Source organism: Procambarus clarkii, chromosome 55 (genome assembly GCF_040958095.1).
Source record: "Procambarus clarkii isolate CNS0578487 chromosome 55, FALCON_Pclarkii_2.0, whole genome shotgun sequence".
NCBI classification, from domain to species: domain Eukaryota; kingdom Metazoa; phylum Arthropoda; class Malacostraca; order Decapoda; family Cambaridae; genus Procambarus; species Procambarus clarkii.
In genome coordinates, this window is record NC_091204.1 from 20,554,384 (window position 1) to 20,579,382 (window position 24,999).

Sequence of the window (24,999 nt, forward strand, 5' to 3'; positions counted from 1 at the left end):
ATTGGTACAAGTGGCAAGCAGGAAGTGGGCTACCACTTAGTATACGCAACTGATAGTCCCAATGGTAGTGGTTAGCAACCAAGTTGTAATATCATATGTTGCAGTTTACATAATTATATATTGTTTATATTGTGTTTGTCAGACAAAATCTCTTATTTAAACTACGTGGAATCTGCAAAAGATTCCCTGCTATTAAACATTGTTTTGTGCGTGATGGTAAAATAATAGCTAGGAAGATTTACTCTGGAAAAACATGTCATAACCACTGAGGCACACCTCACTTCTTTCCTGGATGACTGTGGGATATCAGCTGAATAACCAGAACATAATTTGTAGTCTCACATACAACCAAAGTGTACTTAAGCTCTGCCTTTCCTTTCCAAAGGTTTTTTTTATTTTTAATTTTATTTTTATTTTTGTTTGTCATAGTTGCCTGTTATTTACTCTTAATTATTTGGTCTTAGTTAATCCCCTTGTCACTAAACCTAGGGCTTTTTATTACCCTGTTATATTTAAAGTAACTTGGTATTTGTTTCTTGTAATCATTTATTGGAATTAATTAATAGTATAATTGTTTATATAAGCATCTACCTCAGTATCATAGTAAAATCTTCCACATGAATATACTCTCATCCTGTTTATTTTTACACTTAGATTTATATTAGAGTAAATTTCAAGATTTAATTAGATTTACATGTCATGTTTTTTTTTTTATCTCGGAATTATCTATTTGAGCTCACTTTGTTTTCTTAGGTTCATACCAATTATAGGATTTTAATTAACCATTTCTAAGCTAATTATCTTCAAGATCATTTTACTTTATGATTATTATTTTCTTATTATTTTTTATTTTACATTTATATTGTCAGTCTCTACTGATTTTTTGTTTTATTTTATGTAACTTCTGTGTCCTTCCTGGCTATCTATTGGATCTTTATTTTACTTCTAAATTGTTACTATTTTATTGTATTTGCTTTTATTCTTGTGTTTTGCTTTATCGTGTATCTTGTATCGTGATCCCTCTGCATCTCTATGCACACTGATATTGATCCTGATCAAAATCTTCTGTCTCATATCTACACCAACCAGCACATTGATCATCATTATTGCAAGTATTTCACAGCACACCAGGCTAAAAACAAACTCCAAAATAGCACCTGTTTATCAGTTTACAACCAAAATGTTAGATCACTTGGTAAACATTTTGACGATTTAAATGCATTACTCACAGCACTAGGTACTAACTTATGGTTCATTATTTTAACAAACTTGGCTAAATAAAGACTATACCCAACTCTACAACTTAGCCGGTTATAAAGCCATTCATAACTGTAGGCCTAATAAAAAAGGTGGTGGCACAGCTATATATTACCGAGATACATTTATCTGCAACAGTGTTATTAGTGACAGAGATGACTACTGTGAATATGCTTTTGCTCAGTTTACAATTAAATCCCGTAAATCCTCTTTGACTATTGGAGCCATCTATAGATTTCCCAATACTAACATAGCGTCTTTATCAGACAACCTAAGGAATCTTATTACAAACAACAATCTCAACAAAAACCAAATCATTCTGGGATGAGACTTTAATATTGACCTGGGTCAACAAAATTGCTCTCAAGTTGACTATTTCCTTAACAGCATGAACTCCTGTATGCTAATCCCCACAATCACCAAACCTACCCGAGTCACTCAAACATCAGCAACTACCTTGGACCACATATGGACAAACATAACAGCTCCCCTTGCATCTGGTATAATCTACGACAGAACAACTGACCACTATCCTACCTTTCTCATAGCGAACATGGACATGACACCACCAAAAAGCAAGAAACTTTCCTTTAGGCTACACAATGAATCAGCTTTAGGCAATCTTACAGATGCACTTCACAATATTAACTGGGATTCTGAATTCAATAATACCCAGGATATAAATTCATTAGCTAACCTCTTCCTCTCCAAAACTCTAAGCCTCTACAACATTCATTGTCCCCTTCTTACCAAGCAAGTAACTGACAAAAGATTAAACTATCCATGGTTCACAAGTGGCATTAACTCAATCAACAAGAAACATGAATATGAAAAGAAACTTAGGATTGGCCTAGTTTCAAAGGAAGTAGCTAAAAGGTACTCATCAATGCTTACCAGTATCATAAGAAAGGCAAAACTTTCATATTATGTGAATAGATTCAATGAAGCAAAAGGCAAGATGAAAAGCACTTGGAAAACAATCTCTAGTATCCTAAGAACTAAACACTCACATAACCAAATAAAACTCTACAAGGATGGGGATATACCGTCAACTGATTTAGAAATGGCAAATGAATTTAATAGTTTCTTTTCATCGGTTGGTGCTAATCTTGCCAGTAAAATCCCACAGGCTCAGACACATATTAACACATATCTCTCAGGCAGCTATCCAAACTCTCTTCTCCTTTCACTAATCAGCCCGGCAGATGTTGTGTCCATCATACTCTCTCTAAAAACCAAGGCAGGGAACACCAGTGAAATTCCGTCCATTGTATACAAGAGCGCCTCCCGTGCCCTTGCCCCACCCATAGCCCTACTGTTCAACAAATCTATAGTGTCACACCTTCCCTGATATCCTCAAAAAAGCAAGAGTAACGCCAGTCCATAAAGGAGGCAATCCGGCGGACATAAACAATTATAGATCAATATCAAATCTACCCATTCTATCAAAAATATTTGAAAAAATTATTTACAAACAGCTCTATTCCTACCTCGTAAAATTCGACATACTCTGCCCCTGCCAGTTTGGCTTCCGGTCCCAAAAGAGCACCAACGATGCAATCATTAGTCTCCTTGACGTAATCTACTCAGCCCTTGACAAAAATGATTTTCCGATTGGACTCTTCATTAACCTAAGAAAAGCCTTTGATACTGTTAATCACAACTACCTCTTACTTAAACTCCAGCATTATGGAATCCGAGGCCTTGCCCTTGACTACATCCGATCCTATCTTAGTGACAGACACCAATATGTAACCATCAATGATACAACTTCTTCCACTCTACCAATTACCGTTGGAGTGCCACAGGGCAGTATCTTAGGACCTCTTCTATTTCTTATATATATATAAACGATCTGCCTAATGTCTAATATTCTCAAACTTATATTGTTTGCTGACGATACTACCCTTATCTATTCAGACCTCAACACACACACACTAAATAATGTTGTGAATAATGAAGTAAAGAAAGTCCACTTATGGATGTCAACGAACAAACTAACATTAAACATCGAAAAGACTTACTACATCTTATTTGGAAGCAAATCATCAAATGCAATTCAGCTACAGATAGACAACATTAACATCAGTAATAAAAATGATGGCAAGTTTCTAGGCCTATTCCTAGACAAGAGACTCAACTTCAGCACCCACATTCAACACATAACTAAGAAAGTCTCTAAGACAGTTGGTATACTCTCCAAAATCAGATATTATGTTCCTAACTCTGCTCTCCTCTCACTATATTATGCACTAATCTACCCCTATCTTAATTATGGTATCTGTGCATGGGGGTCTACCACTGCAAACCACCTTAAGCCCATCATCACGCAACAAAAATCTGCTTTCAGAATAATAACTAACTCTGCTTTCAGACAACACTCAGCTCCCTTGTTTAAATCCCTAAACTTGCTAAATATTAACTCCCTCCACACATTCTCTTGTGTCAATTACATTTACAAAACCCTGTTCTTAAATGCAAACCATGCTCTGAAACTCTACCTGGACCGATGTAATAGGACCCATTATCACCACACCAGAAATAAATATCTCTTTGATATCCCCAGGGTCAAACTTAATCTGTGTAAACACACTATGCAAATTAAGGGACCTAGTCAATGGAACTCACTCCCTAGTGAATTGAAAAACTGTAAAACTTTTGCCTTATTTAAAAGCAAAATCAAAAAGTACCTAATTTCATCTTCTTAGTTTCCTACATTGAGCTTTAAATTTGCTCTGTACCTACCTTGAGGTGCTTCCGGGGCTTAGCGTCCTCGAGGCCCGGTCGTCGACCAGGCCTCCTGGTTGCTGGACTGATCAACCAGGCTGTTGGACGCGGCTGCTCGCAGCCTGACGTATGAGTCACATCCTGGTAGATCAGGTATCCTTTGGAGGTGCTTATCCAGTGCTCTCTTGAACACTGTGAGGGGATTGTCAGTTATGCCCGTTATGTGTAGCGGAAGTGTGTTGAGCAGTCTCGGGCCTATGATGTTGATAAAGTTCTCTCTGAGTACCTGTTGCACCTCCGCTTTCCAACGGGGGCATTCTGCACATCCTGCCATGTCTTCTGGTCTCATGTGATGTTATTTCTGTGTGCAGGTTTGGGACCAGCCCCTCTAATATTTTCCACGTGTAAATTATTATGCATCTCTCCCGCCTGCGCTCAAGGGAGTACAGATTTAGGCTCTTTAGTCGGTCCCAATAGTTTAGATGTTTTACTGAGTGGATTCTAGCAGTAAAGGATCTCTGCACGCTCTCCAGGTCAGCAATTTCTCCAGCTTTGAAAGGGGCTGTCATTGTGCAGCAGTACTCCACTCTAGAGAGCACAAGCGTTTTGAAAAGTATCATCATCGGTATAGCATCTCTAGTGTAAAAAGTTCTTGTTATCCAACCTGTCATTTTTCTTGCAGTTGTGACGGCTACTTTATTGTGTTCTTTAAAGGTAAGGTCTTCCGACAGGAGTACACCCAGATCCTTTTCATTCTATGTTATGATTTGCCTGAGTTTTGTACGTGGTTTCAGTTTTTATATTTTCATTTTTTCCATAGCGCATGAGCTGGAACTTATCTTCGTTAAACACCATATTATTTTCTGTAGCCCATAGAAAGACCTGATCTACATCTGACTGGAGGTTTGCCGTGTCCTCTATGTTGCCTACTCTCATGAAGATCCTAGTGTCATCTGCAAAGGATGATACAGTGCTATAGGTTGTGTTCTTGTCAATGTCCGATATGAGGATGAGAAAAAGTACTGGAGCAAGCACAGTACCCTGGGGGACTGAGCTCTTCACGGTTGATGGGCTGGATTTTATTTTGTTGACTATTACACATTGGGTTCTGTTGGTCAGGAAATTGTAGATCCATCTGCCTATTTTACCGGTAATTCCTTTTGAACGCATTTTATGTGCAATAACGCCATGGTCACATTTATCAAAAGCTTTTGCGAAATCTGTGTAAATTACATCAGCGTTTTGTTTGTCTTCCATAGCATCTAATGCCATATCATAGTGGTCCAGCAACTGCGACAGGCAAGAGCGCCCTGTTCTGAAACCATGTTGTCCGGGGTTATGGAGATGCTGTGATTCCATGTATTTTGTGACCTTACTTCTTAGCGCGCACTCAAATTTTTATGATGTGGGATGTTAGTGCTATCGGTCTGTAATTTTTTGCCTCTGCCTTATTTCCTCCTTTATGAAGTGGTGCTATCTCTGCTGTTTTTAGTATATCAGGAATAACGCCATTATCTAGGCTTTGTCTCAACACAGAATGTGGAGGGCCTGCGACAGTGGTTTTTTACAGTTCTTAATAAATATGGAGCTCCAAGAATCCGGGCCTGGTGCAGAGTGCATAGGCATACTGTTCATGGCTTCTTCAAAATCCAGTGGGGATAGGGTGACGTCTGATATATGATTTGATGTTGGTATCATATCCATGAAAAATCATTTGGGTTATCAATCTTTAGTGCGTTTAATGGCTCGCTGAAAACAGTCGTACTGCTTCCTCAGTAGTTCGCTCATTTCTTTGTTGTCATCGGTGAAAGTTCCATCTCCCTTTCTCAGGGGCCCGAAACTAGATGTGGTTTTTGATCTCGATTTTGCATAGGAGAAAAAATATTTCGGATTTCTCTCTATTTCACTGATGGCCTTTTGCTCTCTTTGCCTCTCCTGGGTTTTGTATGATTCTTGTAGCTTGAGTTCAATTGTTTCTATTTCTCTACCTAACCTTCTTCGCCGTTCTTGAGATAGGGTGCGACTCTCAAGTTGTTCCGCGATTCGTTTTCTTCGCCTATATAGGGAACGACGTTCCCGTTCCAATCTGCATCTCTTCCTCTTTTTTCTTAGGGGCATGCGGTTTGAACATATTTCTAGTGCTACTGAGCTTATTTTTTCCAGGCACTGGTTCAGGTTTGCATTTACCTTGTAACCTAGTGTTATCCAATCTCCTAATTTTTATGTATTTAACCCAAATAACCTTATTGTGTTCATTGCTGTCTTCTTTTATGTGCTAGCCACAGATAAGGTAGCTAGCTAGCTAGCTAGATAAGGCTAGCTAGATAAGGTAGCCATATGCTGTACTGTGCCTACCAATTTTTATCAACTACCATTCAAGCTGTCATTGCAATCAATCTTAGCTACCTATGTGCTTTAATATATTGTACCTACAATTTTCTCTCATCTTTTTTTTTCTTGCCATGTAACTGTTATTTTTTTTTTAAATTTTGCAAGTATTTACCTACTTAAAATTTTCTTAGATTAAGGACCTGCCCGAAACGCTGCGCGTACTAGTGGCTTTACAAGATTATAATTACCATATTATGTATCCTCACATTCCCAATGTACCTTCTTGTATATGCATAAATAAATAAATAAATGAATAAATAAATTGAATGTGCATGTTTATGTATATGTTCTATGTTGTTGTTAAATCTGTGTAATGAACAGGTGTTTGTCCGTGTCCTAGTGAGGCTTCCCATGAAATAAAAGAGAGAACGCACCGCAGCAGTGGACAGGGTATAGGTTATCTTGAGTTGATTTCGGGGCTTTTTAGTGTCCCCGGGGACACTAAAAAACACTCGACCAGGCCTCCACCCCCAGGAAGCAGCCAGTGACAGCTGACTAACTCCCAGGTAATTATTTACTGCTGGGTAACAGATGCATAGGGTGAAAGAAACTCTGCCCATCATTTCTCGCCAGCGCCCGGGATCGAACCCGGGACACAGGATCACGTGTCCAGCGTGCTGTCCGCTCGGCCCCTTTAGTAGGGTAGTACAGAATAATAAGAGAAAGGGGATTTGAGGAGATCATACCAACCAAGGAAAGAGTGGGTAGTCACAGCGGCTCGAGTGGGTATGTGCACATGACAACGAGGTTAGTGATGGAGCCGCATCCCCCGAATATGTAACGCTGAGCCCTTCTCCAGAAGCAAGGAGCGTGCAGGGTGTTCTGAGTAAAGTATAAACACTCTACAGAGGGTTTGGGGTTTTGGTGGTTTTGTCCATAAGGGACGGATAACCGATTAAAACAAACATAATATTACGTATATCAGAAACAGGATAGGTCCGAGTACAGAGCCTTGTGGGATTCCACTGGTGACTTCACGCCAATCTTATGGGGGTACTCTGTCAAAGGCTTTCCGACAATCCAAAAAAATGCAGTCTAAAATTATGTGTGTGTGTGTGTGTGTGTGTGTGTGTGTGTGTGTATTCACTTAGTTGTGCTTGAGGGGTTGAGCTCTGTTTTTTCGGCCCGCCTCTCAACTGTCAATCATCTGATACTAACTACTACCCCCCCCCCCCACACACACACAAACACCCTAGGATGCAGCCCGTAGTAGCTGTCTAATTCCCAGGTACCTATTTACTGCTAGGTAACAAGGGCATCAGGGTGAAGGAAACTGCCCATTTCTTCAGCACCCACATTCAACACATAACTAAGAAAGTCTCTAAAACAGTTGGTATACTCTCTAAAATAAGATATTATGTTCCTAACTCTGCTCTCCTCTCACTATATTATGCACTAATCTATTCCTATCTTAACTATGGTATCTGTGCATGGGGGTCTATCACTGCAAACCACCTTAAACCAACCACGCACCTTACACCCCTGCACCACGACATGACATAAGTTACACAACCTGGGATTCCACTGAATCCACAGGAAGACTGGGTAGGCTTCTACACTAGCCAGTCCAAGTTTTACACATTACCACCACCCCAGGCACTCTGGTGTTAGTAAAGTAATTCATACTCCCCAGGTTTAGATACACAAATATATATATCTCATTAGTGTGCTTAATATCAATGAAAAAGTCAATTAGAACACACTGACCTTGACTGGTTTTCAGTTTCAGTAGAAGCCTCTATACTGCCTGTGTGGATTCAGTAGCATATTTTATTGTATAACTTGTCATATTGTGGTACAGGGGTTTCGGTGCGTGGCTGGCGGTACCCTCGTCTCTGGTTCCAGTCACTTTAGTGATCCAATTGATTATTTTATTCATATATACATCACGTAAGTGTGATTTACTTGCGATTAACAATATTTTAATATAATAATAATAATAATAATAATAATAATAATAATATAGTGGTAAAAATATATTCAATTTGTTAAGCATTTGAAACTTTCTAGACCAGTACTCTTCATTCCTGGTCATAACTGTACACATTCCTGGTTAAAACTACACATTCCTGGCCACAACTACACATTCCTGGCCACAACTACACATTCCTGGCCACAACTACACATTCCTGGCCACAACTACACATTCCTGGCACAACTACACATTCCAGACCACAACTACACATTCCTGGCCACAACTACACATTCCTGGTTAAAACTACACATTCCTGGCCACAACTACACATTCCTGGCCACAACAACACATTCCTGGTTAAAACTACACATTCCTGGCCACAACTACACATTCCTGGCCACAATTACACATTCCTGGCCACAACTACACATTCCTGGTTAAAACTACACATTCCTGGTTAAAACTACACATTCCTGGCCACAACTACACATTCCTGGCTACAACTACACATTCCTGGCCACAACTACACATTCCTGGCCACAACTACACATTCCTGGCCACAACTACACATTCCTGGCCACAACTACACATTTCAGGCCACAACTACACATTCCAGGCCACAACTACACATTCCTGGCCACAACTACACATTCCTGGCCACAACTACACATTCCTGGCCACAACTACACATTCCTGGCCACAACTACACATTCCTGGCCACAACTACACATTCCTGGCCACAACTACACATTCCTGGCCACAACTACACATTCCTGGCCACAACTACACATTCCTGGCCACAACTACACATTCCTGGCACAACTACACATTCCAGACCACAACTACACATTCCTGGCCACAACTACACATTCCTGGTTAAAACTACACATTCCTGGCCACAACTACACATTCCTGGCCACAACTACACATTCCTGGTTAAAACTACACATTCCTGGCCACAACTACACATTCCTGGCCACAATTACACATTCCTGGCCACAACTACACATTCCTGGTTAAAACTACACATTCCTGGTTAAAACTACACATTCCTGGCCACAACTACACATTCCTGGCCACAACTACACATTCCTGGCCACAACTACACATTTCAGGCCACAACTACACATTCCAGGCCACAACTACACATTCCTGGCCACAACTACACATTCCTGGCCACAACTACACATTCCAGACCACAACTCGACTGAAGCAAAACCTTCAACATCCCTAGCAAGTCTGGAATGAGAACAAGAGGTGATATGGGAATTCAGACTTGTTGTGAAGGCCAGTTTGTATCTCAACTGTAAAGAATTCCTTCATATATTCTCATTAGATTTTTTCCTCCTTTCAAGCAACCAGCGAGCAAAGTTGAAATTGGTGTGCGGTGTGCTCAAGCACACTAATTGAACGGGTTAAGAGTCCTAACTTGGGCTTCAGCTGCCTATGCTGACTGTGCAGCAAGGTTGTACAATGCTGAATGCAAGCCATTGATGCAAATTCTGGCTTGTTTTCTTCTTAATTAGGGACTGTTATTGAGTGCTGGCTTACTGTTGAGAACTGGCTTGCTGGTGAGATGGACACAGAAAGACAGACACATAAACTTTACTCATAAATCTTTTAGCGTACGACAGTAGTGTAAGGCACAGCTGGCCAAAGAAAAACCCGTTATCACGCGTCAAATACTGCCCTGAGCACGGAGGGAAGATAGCGGGACGAAATATCTTATGAATGAGGTCTGGTTTGCCAGTCGCACCACCTGCAGATGGAGTTATCAAGAGGTTCGATCCCCTTTTGATGTGAGATTCATTCTATCAGTGTAGTTGATGCTGCATGAGCAGTCATGGCAATTGATGCCAAACTGCTGATTGTGCTTGCATCAGTATTGCAAATAGTGAAAACATTTATTGGTGGAGATATGATATAAAAGTATTTGGAAAAAAAAACTTTTATAAAATGAAGAATAATCAAATTTGTATTAATAGTTAACAAAATATTAATTATAAAACCTTTGGGTGAAAAGTGACCTATGTTAATTTCACCAAACACCTGATTTAGTCATGTGTAAGGAGCAACAAGATAAATTAGTACACCTACAGCAATTTTGCGAATTAACACACAAACACACACACACACATACACACACACACACACACACACACACACACACACATGAGGGGACATGATCACCACATACAAGATTCTCAGAGGAATTGATAGGGTAGATAAAGACAGACTTTTTAACACAAGGGACACACGCACTAGGGAACACAGGTGGAAATTGAGTGCCCAAATGAGCCATAGAGACGTTAGAAAGAATTTTTGAAGTGTCAGAGTAGTAGACAAATGGAATGCATTAGGAAGTGATGTGGTGGAGGCTGACTCCATACACAGTTTCAAATGTAGATATGATAGAACCCAGTAGGCTCAGGAATCTGTACACCAGTTGATTGACAGTTGAGAGGCGGGACCAAAGAGCCAGAGCTCGACCCCTGCAAACACAACTAGGTGAGTACACAATATATCAACAATACCAGCTGCAACAGAACCGTTTGGTCATCTGCTCCAAAAGCAGTCACTTAAATGCCCGCGTATCCAAACAGCGGACTACAAATGACGTTATCAGCTGACAGTGAACGGGTGAGAGCTTTGGGTAACATGGGTTATCTTGAGCGAGAATACATTAAGCTCCATAACCTAATCACTGATACACAAAGTGAATGACTCGCCTCTCACTCCTCGTCACTTGGGTGTAAGGATAATAATGGAAATATTAATAAACCAGATTTTGTCGGCTTGTGATTCACTGTAAATTTTGTGTTTATTGGTTTGCAGCTGTTGAGAATAATAATTTGCAATACGTTGCAACACATAAATTTGCAACACTTCATGTATTTTATTATTGCATGTTTACGGTGAGTGTTTAAAGTTTATATTTGTGTATTTAAAGCTATATTTGTTTGTACTCACCTAATTGTACTCACTTAATTGGGCTTTCGGGGGGGGGGGGGGGGGGGAATGAGCTCTAGCTCTTTGGTCCCGCCTCTCAACCGTTACCTCAATCGTTTGTGTGTGTTTACAGTTACGTGTGTGTGTGTGTGTGTGTGTGTGTGTGTGTGTGTGTGTGTGTGTGTGTGTGTGTGTGTGTGTGTGTGTGTGTGTGTGTCTGTCTGTCTGTATGTTCAGGCTTAGGTTTCACAATGCAACATATTTAGACTACCATTGCAGTAAGTTCAAACTCTGCAACCTAAGTGCATTTAAACTTTGCATCGCAATATATTAAAGTCTTCAGCACACTGGGGTTACACTTTAACACAGCCCAGTGTGTTAAATCATTATGTGCCTGATGCGTTTGCTGTAGTCATCCCTGCAAGGTCTTGCAACTCACACTATCTCAGCATTTGCAACTTTGAACCTCATTAAAGCCTTTTGTTGTGTACCAGCCCAGTAAATATCTGCAATATTTTATCGTGCATCACACCTGCATTACATTTTTCTTTGCTGTGTGTTCTGTAATGATGTTTTGCACACCGAACTTTTCAGTTATCATCTAAAACGCTAAAAGTTGCAGATTCTTGAAATAGTTTTTCTCTCATGCTTGGGGAAAACATTTCATATCTGTAACACTGTCACTCGAGCGTCTGTAACAGTCTGTCACTCCAGCTTCTGTAACAGTCTGTCACTCCAGTTTCTGTAACAGTCTGTCACTCCAGTTTCTGTAACACTGCCACTCCAGCTTCTGTAACAGTCTGTCACTCCAGTTTATGTAACACTGTCACTCCAGCTTCTGTACCACAATCTGTTACTCCAGATTCTGTAACAGAACAGAATAATATTAATTATACCCCCAAAAATTACTTGGTGCTGGAAAAAAGACTGGATAAAGCTGTTGTTGTTAAAGCCTGGCGGATGGACATAGTCGAGTTAGAGGTGCATACAGATCGAGTGGTCAATACTAGGCATTGTTTGTAACACTAGATATCTCAATTCAGTTACGTGTTACAAGTGATCCATTTTGTTCTGTGTTCTCTCTCACTCCTCCAGTACACCTGAGAACCAATTCCAGCAACAGGAACTCTAGTGTTCTAATAGTACATATTTCTACATACGTCTTGAAATGTGTGCACTCCTCATAGTCTTGAAAAAAATCTATTTGCAATATTTAAATTAACAACTTAATCTCTGAATACATCTTAAAACATTAAATAATACAGATGTTATATATATATATATATATAACTGAAAACTCACACCCCAGAAGTGACTCGAACCCATACTCCCAGAAGCAACGCATCTGGTATGTACAAGACGCCTTAATCCACTTGACCATCACGACCGGACATAATGAGGTGATAGCCGAGGCTATATGAACCACCCCACCGCCGGCACTCGGATAGTTATCTTGGGCATAGCATTTTACCAAATCACCTCATTCTTTGGGGCACACGTGAGGAACACAAATGCGAACAAGCCTGAATGGTCCCCAGGACATATGCAACTGAAAACTCACACCCCAGAAGTGACTCGAACCCATACTCCCAGAAGCAACGCATCTGGTATGTACAAGACGCCTTAATCCACTTGACCATCACGACCGGACATAATGAGGTGATAGCCGAGGCTATATGAACCACCCCACCGCCGGCACTCGGATAGTTATCTTGGGCATAGCATTTTACCAAATTACCTCATTCTTTGGGGCACACGTGAGGAACACAAATGCGAACAAGCCTGAATGGTCCCCAGGACATATGCAACTGAAAACTCACACCCCAGAAGTGACTCGAACCCATACTCCCAGAAGCAACGCAAAGAATGAGGTGATTTGGTAAAATGCTATGCCCAAGATAACTATCCGAGTGCCGGCGGTGGGGTGGTTCATATAGCCTCGGCTATCACCTCATTATGTCCGGTCGTGATGGTCAAGTGGATTAAGGCGTCTTGTACATACCAGATGCGTTGCTTCTGGGAGTATGGGTTCGAGTCACTTCTGGGGTGTGAGTTTTCAGTTGCATATGTCCTGGGGACCATTCAGGCTTGTTCGCATATATATATATATATATATATATATATATATATATATATATATATATATATATATATATATATATATATATATATATATATATACTCTTCAACACTAAGCTTATTTACGGTTAGCGCTTCTGAAACTAATTAAATCATTGTCAGCATTGTGTAAATTAAACACTTACACCATGACGTGTGTAAATCCAATTTCTCGAGCACTGGAGCCTTCTCTAGCTCTTCCATTATTGCAACGTTGCACGCTTCAAGAAATGTTAATATTGACAAGACTGCGAGGAATTCCAGCACTTGAAACACAAAGATTCAACATTTTTATCATCTCCTGTAAAGGCCATTATTTAGTTAAATATAATTAACAGCAAAGTTTCCAAGAATGCAATTGCTTACCTGCACCTAAATCTTTACTAACACTGTGAACGGTCCTTGTGTTGCAACAATAAAGTTTATTGCTGCAACTATTATTATATAATTATTCGGCATTTGTAATGTTGCAATTAACAAAGATATTGAAAGGTCGATGTTTATGGATAAGCAATGAATCAACACAATCTGGTGTTGACTGTAACACAACTTTCTTTATATTTACGATGTTCGTTGCATTCGTGCAAGAAATGTTGAGGTCTGCAACAATAAAAGGAATTAGATGTTTTACGTTCGATATTACAAGTACAATATGTTGTGTTCTGGCAACTGTGCTACATGTTCCATGGGCCGGATTCAGGAAGGTACTTACGAAGGTTTTTCCTCTTAGCTAAGAACGAATTCCGTCTTAGCGCCTTCGTGGCGGCTAGGTCCGTATTCAATTAGCTACCCTAAGTGGAAAAACCTTCGTAAGTTCATTCCGGGATTTAAGTGTGGTTTCGACCACTCGTAGCTTTACGTAAACTGGATATAAGTCATTTTTTCTCTACTACATAACACTGGGATCGATTTATGATATTGGAACATGACCAAAATATTATAGCTGGTGAATCTAGTGAAGAGGAGTCCTTCGTGTTAGTTATATATGCATTCTCTGCTTGAAACTTGAAGTAAATATGTGTTTGATGATAGTAGAATTAGTTTTATAATAGCAAGATATTATACCAGTAGTTATTAAGTAAATAAACACTGGTGAACATGAAATATGAGAGAAGGTGATGAGCCCTGCCTGATGGGATCATTTACTATCACCAAATGCCCCTGTTCACCTAGTAGTAAGGGTGTACCTTAGCTATACATACCCATTTCTAATTTATTTAGTTTGGTTTTATTTTGAAATTAAATCTGGGTGATACATAAAATAAAAATATGCTGCACAAATGATGTTAGGTAAGGAGAAGGGTAAAAATGTCACAAACTTTATTCATTGAATACTTAAAGCTATAATTATGACTATATACTGTAGATTATTAAAAAAGAGAGAGGGAAGTAGGGGTCCAAAACCTCTTCCTGTTATACAATTTGGGTGTGGAACAAGTAATTATCAAAAGAAGGCACCATGCCGGGAAGGCTATGTAGCAGTAAGGCAGTGAGGTGAGGCAGCTACTTATTTGAGAAATGCTTATTTTATTTACCTTATAAGCTGAGGCAACTTATTTTATTTGAGGAATACTCAGCTGATTCCTCTACATTTAGCATGGAACAAATTTGTGTCCAAGACCTCTTCCTGTTACTCAATTTGGCTGTGTGTAACCAAACTAGAAGTGCTCTACAAATCAAGGGACCCAGAATGTGGAATGACCTCCCGAATCATGTCAAAGGCTGTACCTCTCTCAACCAGTTTAAGAGTTAAACCAAGTACTGCCTAATTAACTCCATGTAACCTAACTTACCTCCTAAATGTCAACCCATGTCTTGCTATTTTTTAAATAACGCTGTTCACCAACATGTGCAATTGCTGATTTATGCTATGTTAACCCCCTTTTTGTATTTTTTATTCCTTCTTTCAACACAATTTATACCTAATCTCGATTGCTATTAAGTTTTAGTCTGTGTTTTTTTCCCCCCACACCTTGCCCGAAATGCTATGAGTATTAGTGGCTTTAGGTATTGTATGTACTAGCTCTGTCTATAAATCCAACATTATGGTTGTAAATCAACTGTATGTACTTTTCCTGAATAAAATGTATTTATTATTTATTTTTTAATCAGTAAGTATTAAAAGAAGGCACCAAGCTGGGAAGGCTATGTAGCACCATTGTGTGTAACAATAAACCAAATTTTTTTTAACAAATAATGCACCTGTATGGTAAAACAAATCCTGTCAGCTGTAAAAATATTGATGCAGTTATTTAAATGAAAAATATAATGAAAGAAATATTACTGGTTTATTTTTATCCTATCTTTTTGTACTGTACAGTATATCCAAGGAAGTGAAAAATTGAGACATAATGTACAATTTAATGAATGATTAGCATGGATTAGCAGTTCAAAAGAAATATGACTTGTATTACATATCAACATGAGATCTTAATGATCCATGGTCAACATGATTTAATAAGGATAATACAGTACTGTATTTGTAATAATACAAACTATAATTTAAAATCTTTATTACTGATTTTTTTTATTAAGAAGATTAGGTATACACAGCAATGTGCTGCTACCCTATTCTATATGGAATATTACACAGTGTAGATAAAAAACTAGCTATAAGTTTATCTAATACTCCCATCTCACAGGATGGTTAGACATACTGTACATGGAATCAATTTAGAAAATACCAGCCTCAATACAAAAAACAAATCAACTCTGACTAAACAACTCTAAGCAATTTTCACAAGAGGTAAGCACTGAATCATGGAAACATTATATTATAATTACTCTTACCAGTTTCTACAAAACTCCTCTCAAACAATGTATTTTTAAACATGTTTAGGTATACATAGCAATGTGCTGCTTCCCTATTCTGTATAAAGGACCACACAGTGTAGATCAAAAACCAGCTACCAGCTCACCCAACATCCTCACCTCACAGGATGGCCAGTCATACATGGAATTAGGAGAGAACAAAATACTTAATGCTGATCTATTAGCCTCCACTGGCAAAATCTGGGTGCAGCACAAGAATATCTTCCAATATTCCTGAGTGTATGAAGTAATTACAGAGCTCAAAATACCTCATACCATTTGGTATGAAGTCACTGATAACAGGACAATCACAGATATAGTGTTGGAGAGTATGTTCTCTCAAGTAGGACTGAAAACAGATGTTTTTTTTCCACCAAGAGGGCTATAAACCCATGGAACCGCCTACCCGCTGAAGCCGTAAATGCCAAATTCCAGCTAAAAAATATCATTAAGACAATTGGCGGGCCCTTTAACAAGCCGCCGGCTTTCTGTCCTCTTCGAGGCCACTAGATAGTTAGTGGCCCTTGGGTAAATTCAGTAAATATATACAATAATTGTCAGCACATCTTCAGAGCAACAAGGACAGCTACACAGTATCTCTTAGAATTACGTAGGTAAACAACAAATGTAACATATTTGTTTACTACAATGTCGATGCTGGCTGTAGAAGTTGAAAAAACATTGTTTTACTTCGAAATATACTAATTTTATAAGAAAATTCGACGTAAATAGGCGGCAGTAGAGCTCCGATAAGCTAGCGCTAAATCTTCAATATGAAGAATGTTGCTGCTCTCTGATTGGCCAAACGAAACACAGTAGTGACCTCCATCGGCACGCAGGTGAACCAACAATTTTCTTCCTAAGTATACCTTATTGAATCGCACCTAAGCATCTTCTTAGGGCGCACTTAGGAACCTTCGTAGCAAACCCACTTACGAAGAAATACACAGAGCTTCCTGAATCTAGGTCCATGTGTGCTGGCGGTTTACACACGACTCACAACTGATGACGTTCGAACACTTCCGGAACAAGTGCTTCACTGACGAATTTTGTTCGAACCACAACGCTGTAAATGCTTCACCCATGTACTACAAATACAAATAATCGCTAACAGAACCTAAACACCTAACCTAACCAGTGTTTAAATGTGCGCAGTATGTTAAGGTTATTTTATAGTTGAATATATATAATATATACATATATTTACAAATAATATCAACTTAGGCTAAAGGATTTCATATTTCAGCACTCTGATATCGCTCGTGAAGGGAGAGCTTGACCGGGGCACTTCCTCGTTCTACCCTAAACAAGCAGTTCAGAGGTGGAGGGAGTGATTGAGGGGGCGAGGACGGTGTTGGTGGTCATTCTGTGTCCAGCCGTCACGGTGGTGGGAGGTAGGTTGGCTGTGTGGTCCCAAGACGGGCTTCTTGTTCGAGACTCTTGCCTTATGTGTTCTTGAGACGCTGTGAAGCTTTTATTGTTTGTTAACACAAATGAGGGGTTAATATAGCGGGGACTTTACTGTATAATGCTGTGTTTGGTCTAGTTTGCTGTGCTATCTTCAACGTGTTGATTTTGGGGGATTTTAAGGAAGGTGGTTGATTTACGAAGTCTACTTTTACAGTCTTGGAGGTGATGAGTGGTGATGTTGGACGTCCCTCCCTCCATCTTGACACGTAACTAATTTGTACATTAAAGTGCTGTTTGACTTGTCAATTTTTTTAAGTTCAATTTTATTTTTAACTAGCGGTATAAATTATAGTAAATAATTTGAACACGTTTTGTTTTTCAATCAGCCACTCTGGCAAGACTGCTTTTTAACAATTAATAATTTGCATAGCAAAAGCGTGGGGGCGGAGAGTATTTTTATGCATATAAACTTGTTAAATGTCTTGCAAATCGTGATAAATAACTTCATTACAGGATTAGTGAAGTGTCTTGATGACTGGAGAAATTTTGCAAGCGAGCCTTGCGTCATCTAATGATCGGAGAGACTGGCCTGCTGGTTCAAGTATTAGATTTGTACTAGGCTACAGCTGCACCTGTACTTCGACCATACTCGCTATCGCTGCTAGGTGAGTGGGATTGCATTTTACACTAGTTTCTACGTGGAAAGGTTATGGAATAGAAATTTTAAAAAGCCTGGCATAGCTCGTATTTTGTTCCTTTAAGAGCGCTCGTTGGCAACAGTAACGATAACTGGATTTTATTACCGTAATAGTTGCTCTATTTGAGTTTAATGTAGATCTCAAATGAGGAATGTCTTGTAGCTGTTGTGAAAATTTTATATAAAAAAACTACAGATTTTGAAGTTTAGCATAAACTGTCTTTAAAGCAGTCGGTCATAAGGAGTTATAGTATTTTGCTGGGCTTTAAATATAAATTGTTGTAGGCAACAGCTGTCTAGTTGGATTTGATATTGAACCTACCATATATTTTTGTTCTGACTTTAGTGCAACATAAAAGGTTGAAAATTGTCATTAGTACGTACGTGCGTTAGGACAAGTTTATTAACCTGTCCTAACAATTTTTCTAAATTGTAAACTTTAAAGTAAGGATTGGAGCACACTAGCAAGTCTTGTTGAACTTCGTGGTATATTCCTTTGACTTGAGGAAAGAATACAGAAGTCTGTCTTGTTATTAAAGATCTCTCATTGCCTGATCAGGTCACGTTACTAGACTACCTGCAGTTTAGATTTACCAATAAACATTAATATAACTTTGCGCAAACGTTTACCTGAAGGTAATTGACACCATTCCCTAAATCTAGCCCTGTAGCTTGTCTCATGGATACTACGTAATAATGTCAAAATTATCACAAATAAAAGGTCACTATACGCAAACAGCAGCGTGCCTCTGTCGTCTGGGACTTTTCCTTCTCTGGGATGTTCTGCAGTAGTCTGATTAAGGGGGTACTGCACCAACTTCTGGCTGGGGAGGGATTCTGCATAAGAGAATATCAGTGGGAGGGACGGGGGCTGAATAACCAATGGGCGGTTGGATGGCAGAGGCTGACAGCAGATAGTCAATTTTAGACATAAAATAGTTAATGTACTTTTCCTCTAACTTCCATCTCGAATAATGTAGCTTAGCCAATTTCCTTAAATAGTTGTTAGAAAAACGGTGAATATCGGACTAGTGAAGAGGCAATATTGGGGAAGCATTAGTCGTGATTGGTGCGCTGTGTACAAAGTGTTTGGGGGGGGGGGGGAAGGTGTACAAATTTCTGAAAGTTATCAATAAAGGCGGATATCTGCCAGTTGACGGTGAAAAATTGTAATTTTAGCCTGTCTTGCTCTCCTTTAAGCACGCAAACCAGACTTGACAAAATCCCAGCTGTATCGGCCCAACGGTCGGTTTGGGGGGGGGGGGGGGGGGGGTTGGAGGGTGGAAATAGCCCATATCATGCTATCTTTGATATGATGGTTGTTGCTGGAGTCGGCTAGTTAATTATGCACCCCGTACTCATCCTGTGAGCGGTAGCGCAAAAATTAGATGGCGGGAATAATTTATCTGACCTCAACGGAGAATATTACATTAACAAATTCATCTATCCTTCACGCCTTATAATTACAATAAGCTAGTTAATGTTTTATTTAAAGGGCTATATATTATACATTAATGGTCTTATCGCCAATATCTCGTAACGGAAAACTGCCCCCAAGGGCAGTGGCCCGCCTCGGCCCCCACTAAAGAGCTCGCCCTTGGCAGTACCCATGTCAACAAGACGGGTATAAGCTCCAAATCCCAATCTAAATTAGTGGCCCTTCATCTTGGACTAAATTCACACTGAATAAGCGTACTTGCAACGGGGCGATAGTTAAGATAGCAATTTGCATGCTGGTGGCACTGTGACGGCTCAAATGGTTGGGATGAAAGAGGCTACGACCTTAATGACTAAATACTTTCCTCGGCTCTGTGGCCAGCAGAAAACCACATTTTTTTTTAATCTACATTCCTGTCGATCCCTTGCTTCCCCCCCCCCCCCACTCCAGCTGGAGCCGCGATATACCCCCTCCCCTTCCCTGAGCGTTAGTGGTGTTGGACTTCATAAGGTATATCCACCCTGGATTGCCTATTAATGTGGTGCGGCCAACTACTGCGAAGCAGTGAAATCAGACTAGTAAAGGCAACTGGAAGGTTGATGATCGTGGTCTCTATAGCACAAGATACTTAGTCCCCCCCCCCCCCCGGGGTAGTTAATGCCCTCAGCCTTCCCAGGAGAATTGGGTTCCAGGCTCATTGACACTGCTAGAGATATGCTAGGTTAAAGTTTCTCTTGTGGCAATCCAGTGTGGGGGGGGGGGGGGGGCGGGGGAGATAGGATTCCTGCAATGTCCTAACTTCGTATCTGGAAAGTCTAGAAGCTCGAAGAAATTTCCACAATTTGTATCACAATGGACTGAACACCCACAGGTCCTTCCCTGTCAGGGCTAGACAAGTTGTGCCAAGGACCCGGGTTAGATACATAGTGGTAGAAACAAATGGGTAGAATTCTTTTGATGCGCCTGTTCACCTGGCAGTAAAAAAGTACCCGGGAGTAAAGTGGCTGAAAGTAATGACCATGGCACTGAAGGTACAAACCCAGGGTACATCCTGGGATTGTAAAAATGTGTAAGATATTATAGAAAAATTAATGGTTCTTATTCCTTTTCCTGGTAATCTGTTACTTGGTGCAAATTGATACAAACCTCAGACTAACGGCTAGTTCCCAGCAGGTTAAAACATTGCAGTTGATGAACTCCAGGCTCTACGTAACAAGTTATTAGTCTGGATAGGACTTGTTCAGTGTGTGGGGGGGGGGTTAATTTTGTACTTTGATATAATTGTCTTTCATTTATTAAACTAACTTGCAGAGTAAAGAGCTGCAAGCTAGCAAATAAGAACTAAAGCCCCAAAACAAAGGATAAAAGCATCCCTCCGTAACCCCCACAACCTCCCTGGCCACATAAATGGCCATACACAAGTAGTACAGAAACGATAAATGTAAAATTGAAAAGCAAGAAATCTCTTGGGTAATGTATAACACTAAACGCATACAAATGACAAGAATGATCAGAAACAAAACCTTAAAGCCACTACGCAGTTTTATTTTATATTCGTGTAAATAACTACCATTAAAATGGCCCCCCCCCCCCGGTAAAAGACTTTAAATATACACAACTAGTTACTTTGTAATACACACCACACAATACCGCACATTAGAATCACCCTTAACGGAAAATATAAACCAAATACCCAGTATCCAGTAAACATAAAGGGAAGAAAAAGATGAACATTCTCTGCAAGCACGAACAAAGGCACCAAAGACTAATTAGAGCACAGTAGGTTATAAAGGCTTGCTAAACACACATGTACTTGTACTAGACAATAGCGCACATCCTACCACTTAGACCAAGCCTGGTAATTGCTGAACTTGCTCGTTGCCCGCCCCTTCACCACTTCCTTGATCAGTGGGCATGGACCCATCCACCGGGAACTACAGAAATTCTCTTAACGTCGTTCTCACCAAAGCGATAACCCCAAAGTTAAATTGGGACCATCCATTGGTAGCTTCTCTGTTCAATTCTGCAGTTTGTCGGCTCGTCGGCAGCCGATCAGTTTAGCGGCGTTCCTAGATCCTTCAGCCATCACTGTTGAAAGAGGTCGACAACCGTCAGAGGTTCACAACAGTGGGTTCAGAAGTTCACAACAGTGGGATAAAATCGCAGTTTCAACACGGCCAGCATCGGCCAGCCGACCGTGGAAACCACACAAAAACATTTACTCGGTTGGCCAACATGCGTATAGTACAAAGGTGCAGCCCATCCCACACGAGAGAGAATATTTCTACCTAGCTACATGCGAACAGCACGATTGATGGTTAGGTCTTTGACTGTTCCGGGTGTGACTAGTCTCCCCCCCCCCCCCCCCCACACTCCCTACACGCCCATCAACTTTGGAATGTGGCACAGGCTAATTACCGATTGTTTGCATTTCTAATGCAAATCGCATGCCTCCGAAAGTAATTATCAAAAGGCACCAAACCAGGAAGGCTATGTAGCACCATCAAATACGCAAAATAATCAGAGGGCGCTAAATATCACCAAGGATGCCAATACGAGAACAAAAACGCATAAGGCGAACGATATCAAAAGTATCAGTCACCAAGAATTCTACCGAGGGACAGGTGACCGCGAGGGGCGGTCGGAAAGCAAGACACACGCTCGTCCTGGAAGTCAGGACATTCAAGGAGGACATGCACGACCGTAAGAGGGACAATGCAACTAGGACAATAAGGAGCAGGGCGGCGCTCCATCAAGTGACCATGGGTTAAGCGAGTATGGCCAATACGCAACCTCGCCAGAGCTGTTTCCCACCGCCGGTTACGGTGGAAGGAGGACGGCCACGAGGAAACACAACATTTAAGAGTACGTAGCTTGTTACCAGTAACAGACAACCAAGAAGCCTGCCAACGGGTAAGGACTGCGGAATGGATAACCGGGTAAAAGTCGGAATACGGAATGCCTTTACGAGAGATGGGACAAGAGCGGACAGCTTCCTTGGCGGCAGCATCCGCACGCTCATTTAAAGACACACCAATATGGCTGGGAACCCAACAAAACTCAACCGACTTAAATTTACTGTGAACGAGAAACGGCCAATGCTGGATCTCGACAACTACTGGATGAACCGGATTAAAGGACCCGAGAGCCATGAGGGCACTAAGAGTCAACAACCACAAAGGAAGACTGACAACGAGAAAGCAGGAGACGAAGAGCATAGAGAATAGCATAAAGTTCCGCTGTAAAGATGCTAGTCTCCGGAGGCAAGCGACACATATAAGTGCGATCAGGAAAAACAGAGGTGCCAACACCGTCCGCTGACTTAGACCCATCGGTGAAGACAGAAACGGAGTGGGAGTGAGAAGAAAAGTGCTCGAGGAAAAGGCGTTTTAGAACCATAGGAGGGGTAAAAGCTTTAGTGATACGGGTCAAGGATGTACAAAACCGCGGAAGAGGAACCCTCCACGGGGGCAAAGAAGGAACAACACGAGGAGAAACATCAGAAATACGAACGGAAAGAGAATCCTGTAGGCGAGATAACCGGACAGAAAGAGGGAGGTGGTGAAGAGGAACAGGAACCGCAGGAGGGGTAAAAGATAAAGCACGACAGAGGCGAGAGGAAGGATGTTGCGTGGTCCTTGCAAGATAGCGAAGACAGTAGCGATCACGGCGGTCCTGGAGAGACAGGAAGCCAGTGTCAACATACAAGCTAAGGATGGGAGTCGAATGAAAGGCACCAGAACTGAGGCGCAACCCAGTATGGTGCAAAGCATCAAGACGGCGAAGAGTAGGAGAAGCAGACGAGTAAGCAGGGCAACCATAATCGAACTTAGACAGGACGAGAGAGGAATGTAAAGCAAGGAGAGTGCGCCTATCTGCCCCCCAAGAAGTATGGGACAAGAACCGAAGGAGGGTAAGGGCCTTAGAGCACTCAACACGGAGGTAAGAGATATGGGGAGACCACGACAAACGAGTGTCGAGGAATAACCCCAAAAGCTTCGCGGAATCTTTGTATTCAAGGGGATGACCATAAAGTGACAGAGACGCAAGAACAACCCGTTTCTGCGTAAAAGTCATGGCACAAGTCTTGGAAGTAGAGAACTTGAAGCCATGACCTGTGGCCCAAGACGACACGGCATCAATTGCAAGTTGAAGCCGGCGTTGAAGGAGAGGCGAATCATCACCCTGACAACAAAGGGTAAGATCATCGACATAGAGAGCGGAGAAGACACCAGAAGGAAGAGAGGAAAGAAGACCATTGAGGGCAACCAGAAAAATAGTGCTCAGAACACTACCCTGGGGCACACCTTTTTATTGCTGAAAAGAGGGAGAGAGAGCGGTACCAAGGCGCACCCGAAAGGAACGACGAGAGAGGAAGCTGCGGAGAAAGAGAGGGAGATGACCACAAAGGCCAAAAGAATGAAGTTGAGATAGGATATGATAACGCCAAGTGGTGTCGTAAGCCTTTTCTAGGTCAAAAAGGACGGCAACAACGGAGGTCTTTGCAGCAAAAGCAGTACGAATATAGACCTCCAAGTTCACCAGGACATCTGTCGTGCTGCGGCACTTCCGGAAACCAAATTGAGAAGGGGAGAGGTGATGGTGTTCCAGGAACCACATCAGACGAACGTTAACCATACGTTCAAAGAGTTTGCAGACACAACTTGTGAGAGCAATAGGGCGAAAGTCCTTAGGGGAAGTACCCAGAGACCCCGGTTTGCGAACAGGGAGGACAACGGCATCGAGCCAGTCCTCGGGGACTGACGACGACTCCCAGATCCGATTATACAGACTCAGTAAATACTGAGACGTGCTCGGAGGGAGATGGCGAAGCATCTCATAATGAATACCATCGGAGCCCGCCACCGTAGAACCGCAGAGGGCCAGGGCAGAACGAAGTTCAGAGAGAGAAGGGATCATTATAGGGAAGCTGAAGATGAGTGCAGAAATCTAAAGGACGAGACTCAAGGACAGGTTTACGAAGAAGGAAAGATTGGGGAAGATGAAGACCAGAGCTAACAGAAGAAAAATGGGAACCCAGTTCGGAAGCGACCTGCAACGGGTCCGCCACAAGAGTATCATGGAGGTGAAGGACCGGTGAAACATCGGGAACGAACTTACCCGCTATCTTGCGGATACGCTTCCAGATCTGGGCCAGAGGGGTTTCGGACGTAATTGTTGAGACATAAGATGCCCAACATTCACGTTTAGCTGTACGGATGGCCCTACGGACCACCGCACTCGCTTTCCGAAAGAAAAGAAAAGAATCGGTCGTCTGCCTACGGC

At 41.2% G+C, this 24,999-nt stretch overlaps 1 long non-coding RNA gene across 6 annotated transcripts in view; it reads left to right on the top strand.

Moving 5' to 3' along the window:
- LOC123754981 (uncharacterized) overlaps positions 1-24,999 on the top strand; it is a 372,841-nt gene that overhangs the window by 278,361 nt on the left and 69,481 nt on the right. For 4 of the 6 annotated variants that reach the window (XR_011222968.1, XR_011222967.1, XR_011222969.1 and 1 more), the window contains 3 exons: positions 17,415-17,562; positions 17,793-17,844; positions 18,092-18,243. This is a non-coding gene — a long non-coding RNA (uncharacterized lncRNA). Of the gene's footprint in view, positions 1-17,414; positions 17,563-17,792; positions 17,856-18,091; positions 18,244-24,999 lie in introns of all 6 variants that reach the window. The other 2 variants (XR_011222971.1, XR_011222970.1) reach the window with 2 other exon arrangements.